We start from the raw sequence: 9,090 nt of genomic DNA, 5'->3' as shown, positions 1-9,090 counted from the left end.
AATTCAGACACAGTCTATGAGTGTTGACTCTGAGGCTACTTTCTCGAAAACAAAGGTTAGATCTATTACAGTTATTAACCGTATATTGTAAGGAAACTTACTGTTAATCATTTAACTGGTTTTTACTGTGGCATTTCTACAGTCTTTTACCGTTAAAATCACGATCATTTTTTACAGTGTAGCATATTGGCTGTTTATTAGTACTTATATATTAATGCCTTCAGAACTTGTTTTTTGCAGTGAGAGGTGCATGTATTTTTTGTTGGCAGTGAGCTTTTTGCATGCTGTTTATGCTCCCCGGGTGCCTCGTGTTTTAGCCGCCTGCTGTGCCTCGCGTATTTGCAGTGGTGGACAGTAACGGAAAGTAGCCTATATAAAACTGCAAAATAAATATTCATCTATCAGTACTTTTTACTTAAGTACATAAAAAATCAAGTACTTTTGTACTTTCACTCGAGTAAAATTGAAAACTGAGTACTTTTACTTTTACTGGAGTAATATTTTATTATACGTATCTATACTTTTACTCAAGTACTTGATTTGTGTACTTCGTCCACCACTGCGTATTTGTAGAAGCGCTCTGAGCGCCTGAAGTTGAAAAAAAAAAAAAATCTACTCTGAGTGGAAAAGCATACAATGTCATTTGCATTTTTTTCCATTGTCCAATCGAATGAATGGAGAGGCTGCCTTCCGTTGTGGTGACGGAAGTCCATTGTTGCTTGGAAAGTCTGGAGACTGCAGTGATGGAGGAGAAACTTGTGCTGGCTGTTGCGGGTTACCCGGAGCTATATTTTTTTTTAAAGGTTTCTGCTAATATGACAGTTTACTTAACAGCAAACCAAAGATTTTAGAATGCTCACGCTATAATCATTGATTAGACTGACAGGACAGCCTATTCGGTGGTTGCCTAACAACATAAAAAAAAATTTTCAAGAAAAAAAAAATGCAGCGCACTGCTCTTTTCTAAAAAATCAAAATAAAAAAATCAAACAAAAAAAGTAATTGCTGTGTTTTTCGTGTTTTCAAACCTGAAAAACGTGTTCTGTCTGATCGGGCCCTTATTCTGCATGACAATATGTTCAATCCCTTAACCCTATCCCATACCTAAACTTAACAACTACCTTACTACCTAAGCAAATTAGGAGTTTATTGAGTTAATAGTTAATAGTAAGAATTGATCACCAAACTAAAGTGTGACCACAATATCTTTTTTGTATTCTGAAGAAGAAATAAAGTCATGTACATGATGGCAGAATTTTCATTTTTGGATGACCTATCCCTTTTATGCCAATATTCAACATGTCCTCAAACACTAGATATAAAACTATAATGTATGTAGGAATGCAGGGGGTTTGTGAACTGATAAAATAGTTCTGCCGTGTAAGATAACTGTCAACTGCGTTGTTAATGAAGGTGCTATTGAAATGGATTTTACAAATAATGGGATCAGGAGTGGCCGTTTTGGTCACACTTTAGTTTGGGGACCAATTCTCACTATTAACTATTAACTACAATCTAAAATATGGTCATGCAGAATAAGGCATTAATATGTGCCTTATAATTACTAATAAACAGCTGATATGCTAGTAATATGCATGATCCCTGAACTGTGAATACACAGGCAGTGGTCTGAGTCAGGGATGGGCAGTATTTCAGATACATGTATTTAAAATGCAAAATACTATTTTGTATTTTAAAGCCTTTGTCAAAAATCAAATGTAATTTGTATTTAAATACATTTAAGATTAGTATTTTTGTATTTTCAAAATACATAAAATACTTTGTGCCAGTCAACCTCTTTATCAGGGTGCTGATTTAGTTCAGACCACGCCCCCTCCCCCAACCCCAACATTCATCACGTGAGCTGCAGCTGTACAGCTCCATTCAGCATTGGGTGAGGGACTTTTCTAAAATAAGATAAAGTGAGAATGTCATGGTCAGTTGTACATGTTGATTAAAGTTAAAATAGTGCATCATTCAGATTTACCTTAATTGGTTGTTGGTTTTTATCAACTAGCTTGTAAAAATGTGTTTAAAGTATTACTGCATGTTAGGGCTGGGTAATATAGCAATACATATCATGGTGATAATATAAAGTGTGAATCGACTGAACTTTTTCTAAATCATTTACATAGACAGGCCTGTAGGGGTAAGCAAATATATCCGTGCAGCTTTTAGTGGGCAGGAATTATTGGAACGTTGGAGTGGAAAAGGAATGATGGATGAATGAGTAATAGAATGGGATGTGCTTAGTGCAGTTGCACTTATTATAAGTGTATATGTGTATGTGTCCTCTATACTTCTATGGCTCTCAATAGATTCAGTGGTTGGAGTTGGGTTAATACTCCTAGACAAGTTTTGTTGCTACTTTCTGATTACGTTTCTGGCTACATTTTAAAATCAAAACATACTGATGATTTAATAGTTGTAATGCTAAAATGCTTGTTTTCTACTTCCAAATAGCTGTCCAGTGATTGATAAATAAACATTTGATTGCTGAATAGTGTACCCTAATTTTAGTAGCTGTTTAGTAGGATCATGATTTTGCATACCATTGCATGAATGACTGCCTGACACATAATATATTATTATATTTATGATTAACAATCAAATGATTAAGTTAGAAACTACTTGCTATGAATACAGGTGCCATCAGTTGTCTTCTTATGAATGATTTGTTTGTCATTGAGTCAGTCTTGCTGATGCAAAGTAGGCCCTTCGTTACCAAACACCAAGTAACTAAATTAGGTTACAATAATGAGTCATTCGCAAACTGTTAAACATTAAACTGTTTGGTTACTTTAAAACTAACCTTCATCTGGGGATCACAGGGATATGTGAATATTTATTTGATCTGTTAATTGGTTGCATATGTCAGATTTATTGCATGACTCGGGCAGAGAAAAGCTGTTGCTATCAAACATTGTTTACTTAATCAACTGAGTCAGTGCAATGGTGAAGGGATAGATCAAATAGGCCAATTGATGGAAGGTTTGCGAAGAAATTTCATGCACCCTTGTAAAAGTATGTTGTAGTATTCTTAAAATACAAAAATACAGTAGTTTATTTTGACACTTGGTGTGGCTGCTGTATTTTGTAGTTTATTTTGATACACTTAAAATTAAGGCATTTGGTATTTTATTTTAAAAATACATTTTGATGTATCTTTGCCCAACCCTGGTCAGAGTAACTATTGAATGGTATGAAATATTTCAGCATGACTTAAAATTAGTCAAGGATTGGAGTTATGGGAGTTTAATAGCTATTTCCAGTCATATTGGTCAAGCTTTGTGTGAATGCTACTTAACAAAAACACTGGGCCTTATAATATAGCACTCACTTGTTATGACAACAACATTGATGATGGCTAAAAATTCTGACCCAAGAGAAAATTTTATTTTAATTTAATTTTTTTAACCCAAGGTCTAATTAAAATGTATAAATAATATTAAGTCTTTGGCACTGGCATAATGTCAGAGTGTAGCTATATGTGGTGTGTGTAAGAGAGCACAGCCACAACATTTCAAAGAGTTTGCTGGGGTTTTTTTTTTTTTAAATGTGGGCAACATTCTGGTCATAAAGAGAATGAACAAACATCAAGCTGTATTCTAATACTTCTGAGGTGTGATAACTACTTTGGCTAGCCTAAACTTTTTTTTTTAGATGTATCACTGTTTGTAGCAAATCACCACAAGAGTGTCTTGTGTACAACATAGGCCTACTGTATAGAGTATGTGTAAATAAAGTACAAACAATACATATAGCTGTAAATGCACAACATAAAAAAAAACAAAAAAAAAACAAGGCTCCTGTGTGTAATTTGTGACTATGTTGTCACTTTTTTTTGGTCCATTGGGAGAGGGATAAAAATTACATATTTACTTTTGAAGTAATTTGTAATTATTGTTTACGTATTTTAGCACATTCACATAATATATCCACTAGATAATGCTAACTGTGCCATATACCCTACTTAACACAATATATCATATTTTTACACAGAATTGCTGTCAGATTTATACAGGCTTCATTAACCGCTGTCTATAGGCTACTCTAGCTATGTAAGCTGTCCATCATATTGGAAAGGTCAAAGCTAGTCAAGGGAGGACCCAAACGCAGAATGAACAGGGGAAACGGAGTTTATTAACAAAATGGGAACACAAGAGGACGAGGCAGGAAGACAGTCCACACAATGGGCCAGAGCACACATCAGGAGAACAGGCAGGTCGGGGATGGGGTAGCTCCTGACTCCGAGGCAAAAGGAGACTAGGTAGCTCCTCAAGGAACCACAGGCTAGGCCTAGAAGATGGTAACACATGAAGCACAAAAATGCCTGACAGGTCACTGTTCACATCGACCAGGGAGGACTCAGGAAGCAGGGCAGGAACCAACTCGACAAACACACAGACAAGGCAACAGGGGAGACGAGATAACAATGGAGTCTTTAGCAGCGTTTCCACAGTGGAGTCAATAGCAGCGTTTCCACTGTCGGGCCAAAAGTGGGCATGCTTGTGCGTGCCACAGCCAGTCGCGTTTCCACTGTCACTTCCGGGACTTGATCATGCCTCGTCAAGGCTTCCTCGGACCCAACGGCCAGGGAATATCTTGGGCCAAAGTGGGCTAAGTGGGGCTAGAAGAGCGGTCATGAACAAAGGAGAAGTTTATCCATGTTAGAGACGGTCGACATCGCTGTTCATTTCACATGTTTTCATATCAAGCTATTAACTAGCATCAACATTTAAGACATTTAAGACATTTAAAACTATTTTAATGGCAAAACTCACTTTCAGACACCAGCGTCTGTATTAACTTACGATTGCCACCCAGTGGGAATTCTGATCACCATATGAGGCAGAAATGTATTATACGTGATGCTAAAGGCTGCATATGCTAACAATTGTTATAATAAAAACATGTTATGCTTATGAAAATACCAGAGACCGCTTGAAGAACAAATCATATGTGGTTATAATCATGTATTTATTTGGTTTAATATTTTTGCCTTCTCCATGTGTCTTTGTTTATACCGGACTTCTGCATCTGCATATGTCATAAATTTCATATACTCTGTGTAACTTGTATAACTCCGATTTTCTTTCTGTGTGCTCCCTCTTTTGCTCTGGCTGAAAGGATAACAGTAGTCAGGGCAGGACTTATGGGGCCGGGGGCCCCTGGGCTTGAGGTTATGTTTGGGCCCCATACCTATACTACAAATGCCCTCAACTAGAACATAATTATGGAGTAACACAAAATACACAAAAATTAAAATATGCTTTCAGGTTCATATACTGTATACAATTAGGTCGCCGTGATTTTGCCAAGTAAGACATGTTCCTGGATCAACATCTTTTGTTGATCCAGGATCAACATTACTGTCCAAAAATATAGACTAAACCCAATCCCTACCCCTAAACCTAAACCTACCCATAATTTATTCCTAAAATCAGTGGGAAATGATAGCTGATTAACAAGGGTGTAGAAGCACCTAACCCTGATCGTAAGCCTAAAACAGATATTTCCTAAAAAGTTATCCCTCAATTCTGATTGGTTAATTGGAATGTTGTTCCAGGATCAACAAGGATGTTGATCCAGGAACATGTTGTACTTGGTGAAATCACGGTCACCATACAATTAATAGGCAACATGTCTAGCCTAGTCAAAGTTTAGATGTAATATTAATGTCACTATAATACAATAAACAGGATGTGATCTCTCAGTTGAGAGATCAAAACCCTGAAATAACACTGACCAGAAAAAAAACAAAGAGATGTATTATTATGAAAATGTATTATTATGTCAGATTCTTAAATTTAATAAATTCAATCTGAATAAAAAAACATGTTGGCTATTAACAATCAAATGAAATCACTATAAACAAAATCCATAGATGGATTTTGCATAGGTTATGTTAAGTTTAAATACAACATTTTAATGTAGAAATATTAAATGATTGCAAAAATGAAATAATGAGATACTTTTTAAAACATGAAACTACAACCGCCAGTAGGTTAGCAGTTCATTCATGTTTCATTTGTATCCTTGTGCTATTGCTAGTAACTTGTTCATTAATTACTGACCTTTTAATTGTCTTTATGTAACATAATTTTTTTAAATTCATGGTTACTTGAGTCAGAAACAATGAAAACAATAACTTTTTCTTGAGGTGTTTGTGAGGCGGCTTCATGTGCACGCACTTTGGATGTGACCGTGAGCGCCCAGAAAACTAGTTTGGAGCGCGCAAGTACCGAATGGTTTAAAAAGACTTAAAAAGAGCAAATGATAAACTTTTGTGATGATGCAACACTGACCCGAATAGGCAAGTGACAGTCCTGTCAGCTGAGCGAAAGTCTTATATGGCAGTGTGCAGCTGCTCTCTTAGTGCAGACAAGATGTGCTGATGTGAGGCAATTTTGAGAGAGAGAGAGAGAGAGAGAGAGAGCGAGAAGACGCGATACAGCTGAACCACTCACGCTGTTTTCAAATGATTGACTTAATCTGATATTCTGTGAGATTTTTTTTAACTCATCTAATCTACGTTGCATATTAAATAAATGTTTGCGGGAATTTTCCAAACGTTCGAAACCTGCGAAAATGAGTAAAACCAAAATGCGCAATCCCGCACCGAGATTCAGGACGTGATTAAACATATATTCTATTATATAGAGATTTGTCAAATAAATTTCCATGACTTTTCCAAAGCTTTCTGGGTTTTTCATGACCGTACGAACCCTGTAAATGGCTATTTTTTTTTTTTTAATCGTTTTGATGAAATTTCTGCTCCACTTTGTGTGGAGGTAGTGAGACGGGACAAAGTCAAGATATTAGAGTAGGCTATTCTATAGTCTTTGGACGGAAGAGAGCGCTCAGAACTCTTCAGATTAATTTAGTGGAACATTAATATAATATAGAATCATCCTCTGTAAAGAAGTGAGTCGTGAACATGTGAGAATTTATCATTATCTTTGTAAATGTGCACTCTTTTGGGCTAAAGTCTTAGTGGAACCGTTTAAAGTAGCCATGTGATCACAAATTAATCTGTGATTTGGCGCAGCGCAGACGTGATTTAATACGTGTCCTTTTTCTATGTGAAAAAAAAATCATAAATTCCAGTTTATGCTGTTTGATTATGGCTTCGAATGTCCTAGTTGGAAGCTGGAAGCTGTTAACCCCGGTTGGCCCGTGTGCGCAGTTGAAATGCAGCTAATAATTTCTGACTGGCACATAACTGAACAAATGTAAACGGGTTAAGGCGGGGCCCCTGGGCTGCAGCCCATTCAAGCCCTATGGTAAGTCCGGCCATGATGAGGACATTCTCACTGTTGGTGTAGCAAACCCAGAGACTGTAAACAAAAAAGAGAAAGACAATGAAAAGAAAACACAGCTGTAGGCAGGGATGCTTTTGGGAAAGGACATTGTGAAATTTCAGATCGACTGTGGAGCAAGCTGTAATGTAATTCCTATCAATCTGCTGAGCCCAAATATAAAACTGGAGGATACAAAGACTGTGCTAATAATGTACAACCAAAGCAAAGTGAGACCACTAGGAAAGTGCAAACTGAAAGTCAGAAACCCGAGAAACCACAAACTGTACAGGCTGGAATTCCAGGTGGTGGATAAAAACTGTACTGTCCCCCTAATAGGGAAGAGAGCAAATGAAGCTATGAAGCTCATCAAAGTGCATTACGAGAACATTCTTGCAATAGACAGCATAGACAAACCTGCAACCAGCCAGTGGTCACTGCAGCAAATAAAGACTGAATATGCTGATGTATTCACGGGTGATGGCTGCCTGGAGGGAGAATACAAAATTGAGATTGACAACACTGTAAAACCTGTACAGTTCCCAAAAAGAAGGGTTCCAGTGGCCAAGATGAAACCTTTGAAGGAAGAGCTGCAAGATCTTTAGAGGAGTGGAATCATTGCACCAGTAGAGAGGAGTATGAATTGGATCAGTAGTTTGGTGGTCATACAGAAGCCCAGCGTAGTATGCCAGCATAGCCTTCAGAGTATGTATAGATCCAAGACCTTTAAACAGAGCTTTAAAGTGCAGTCATTTCCCACTACCCACTATTGATGACATACTCCCTGAACTTTCTAAAGCCAAAGTGTTTACCGTGTGCGATGTTAAAAGTGGATTCTGGCACGTCAAGCTGGAGGAAGAATCCAGCTATCTCACCACATTCTCTTCCCTGTTCGGCAGATATCGGTGGCTGCGTATGCCCATGGGCATAAGTCCAGCCCCTGAAATCTTTCAGCGGAAGCTCACACTTGCATTAGAGGGCCTGCCAGGAATATACATCATTGCTGATGATGTGCTCATTACAGGACAAGGAGAGACACAAGAATCAGCTGAGAGAGACCATGATGAAAAACTGAAAGCTTTTCTAGCACGATGCAGAGAGAAAGGTATCAAGCTAAATGCTGACAAGCTCAAATTGAGACAAAGAGAAGTCTCTTACATCAGACACCTCCTGACATCTCTCTCTCTCTCTTCCTTCGGCTTGCTCCCTTTTATCAGGGGTCGCCACAGCGGAGTGATCCGCACAACCGATTTGGCACGTTTTATGCTGGATGCGGACACCTCCTGACATCTGATGGATTGAAAATAGACCCTGACAAAGTTCGAGCAATAACACACATGCCGAAACCAACAGATGTAAAATCAGTTCAGAGACTACTTGGGATGGTAAATTACCTCTCAAAGTTTTGTGCACATCTTTCAGACCAGTGTGAGGTCTTGAGACAGCTGACGCACATTTGTGCAAGATTGTGAATGGATATGGACCGTGCAGCATGAAGAGGCATTCTGTAAAATAAAAGAAACAATCGCAAATGCTACAGTGTTAAAGTATTACAGCCCTGATGAAGAACTTACCATCCAATGTGATGCCTCGGATGGAGGCCTAGGTGCTGCACTCATGCAAGGAGGTAAGCCAGTAGCATTCACAAGCAGCGCACTAACACACACAGAACAGGGCTGTGCACAGATAGAGAAAGAGTTATTAGCTCTACTGTTCGGGATGGAAAAGTTACACCATTATACATACGGATGGAAAGTATCAGCACAAAGTGATCACAAACCCTTAGAAA

This window comes from Sinocyclocheilus anshuiensis, unplaced genomic scaffold (assembly GCF_001515605.1).
Source record: "Sinocyclocheilus anshuiensis isolate Anshui unplaced genomic scaffold, SAMN03320099.WGS_v1.1 scaffold834, whole genome shotgun sequence".
NCBI lineage: Eukaryota > Metazoa > Chordata > Actinopteri > Cypriniformes > Cyprinidae > Sinocyclocheilus > Sinocyclocheilus anshuiensis.
The sequence above is the reverse complement of the archived record's forward strand: the minus strand, read 5'-3'. Positions refer to the sequence as shown.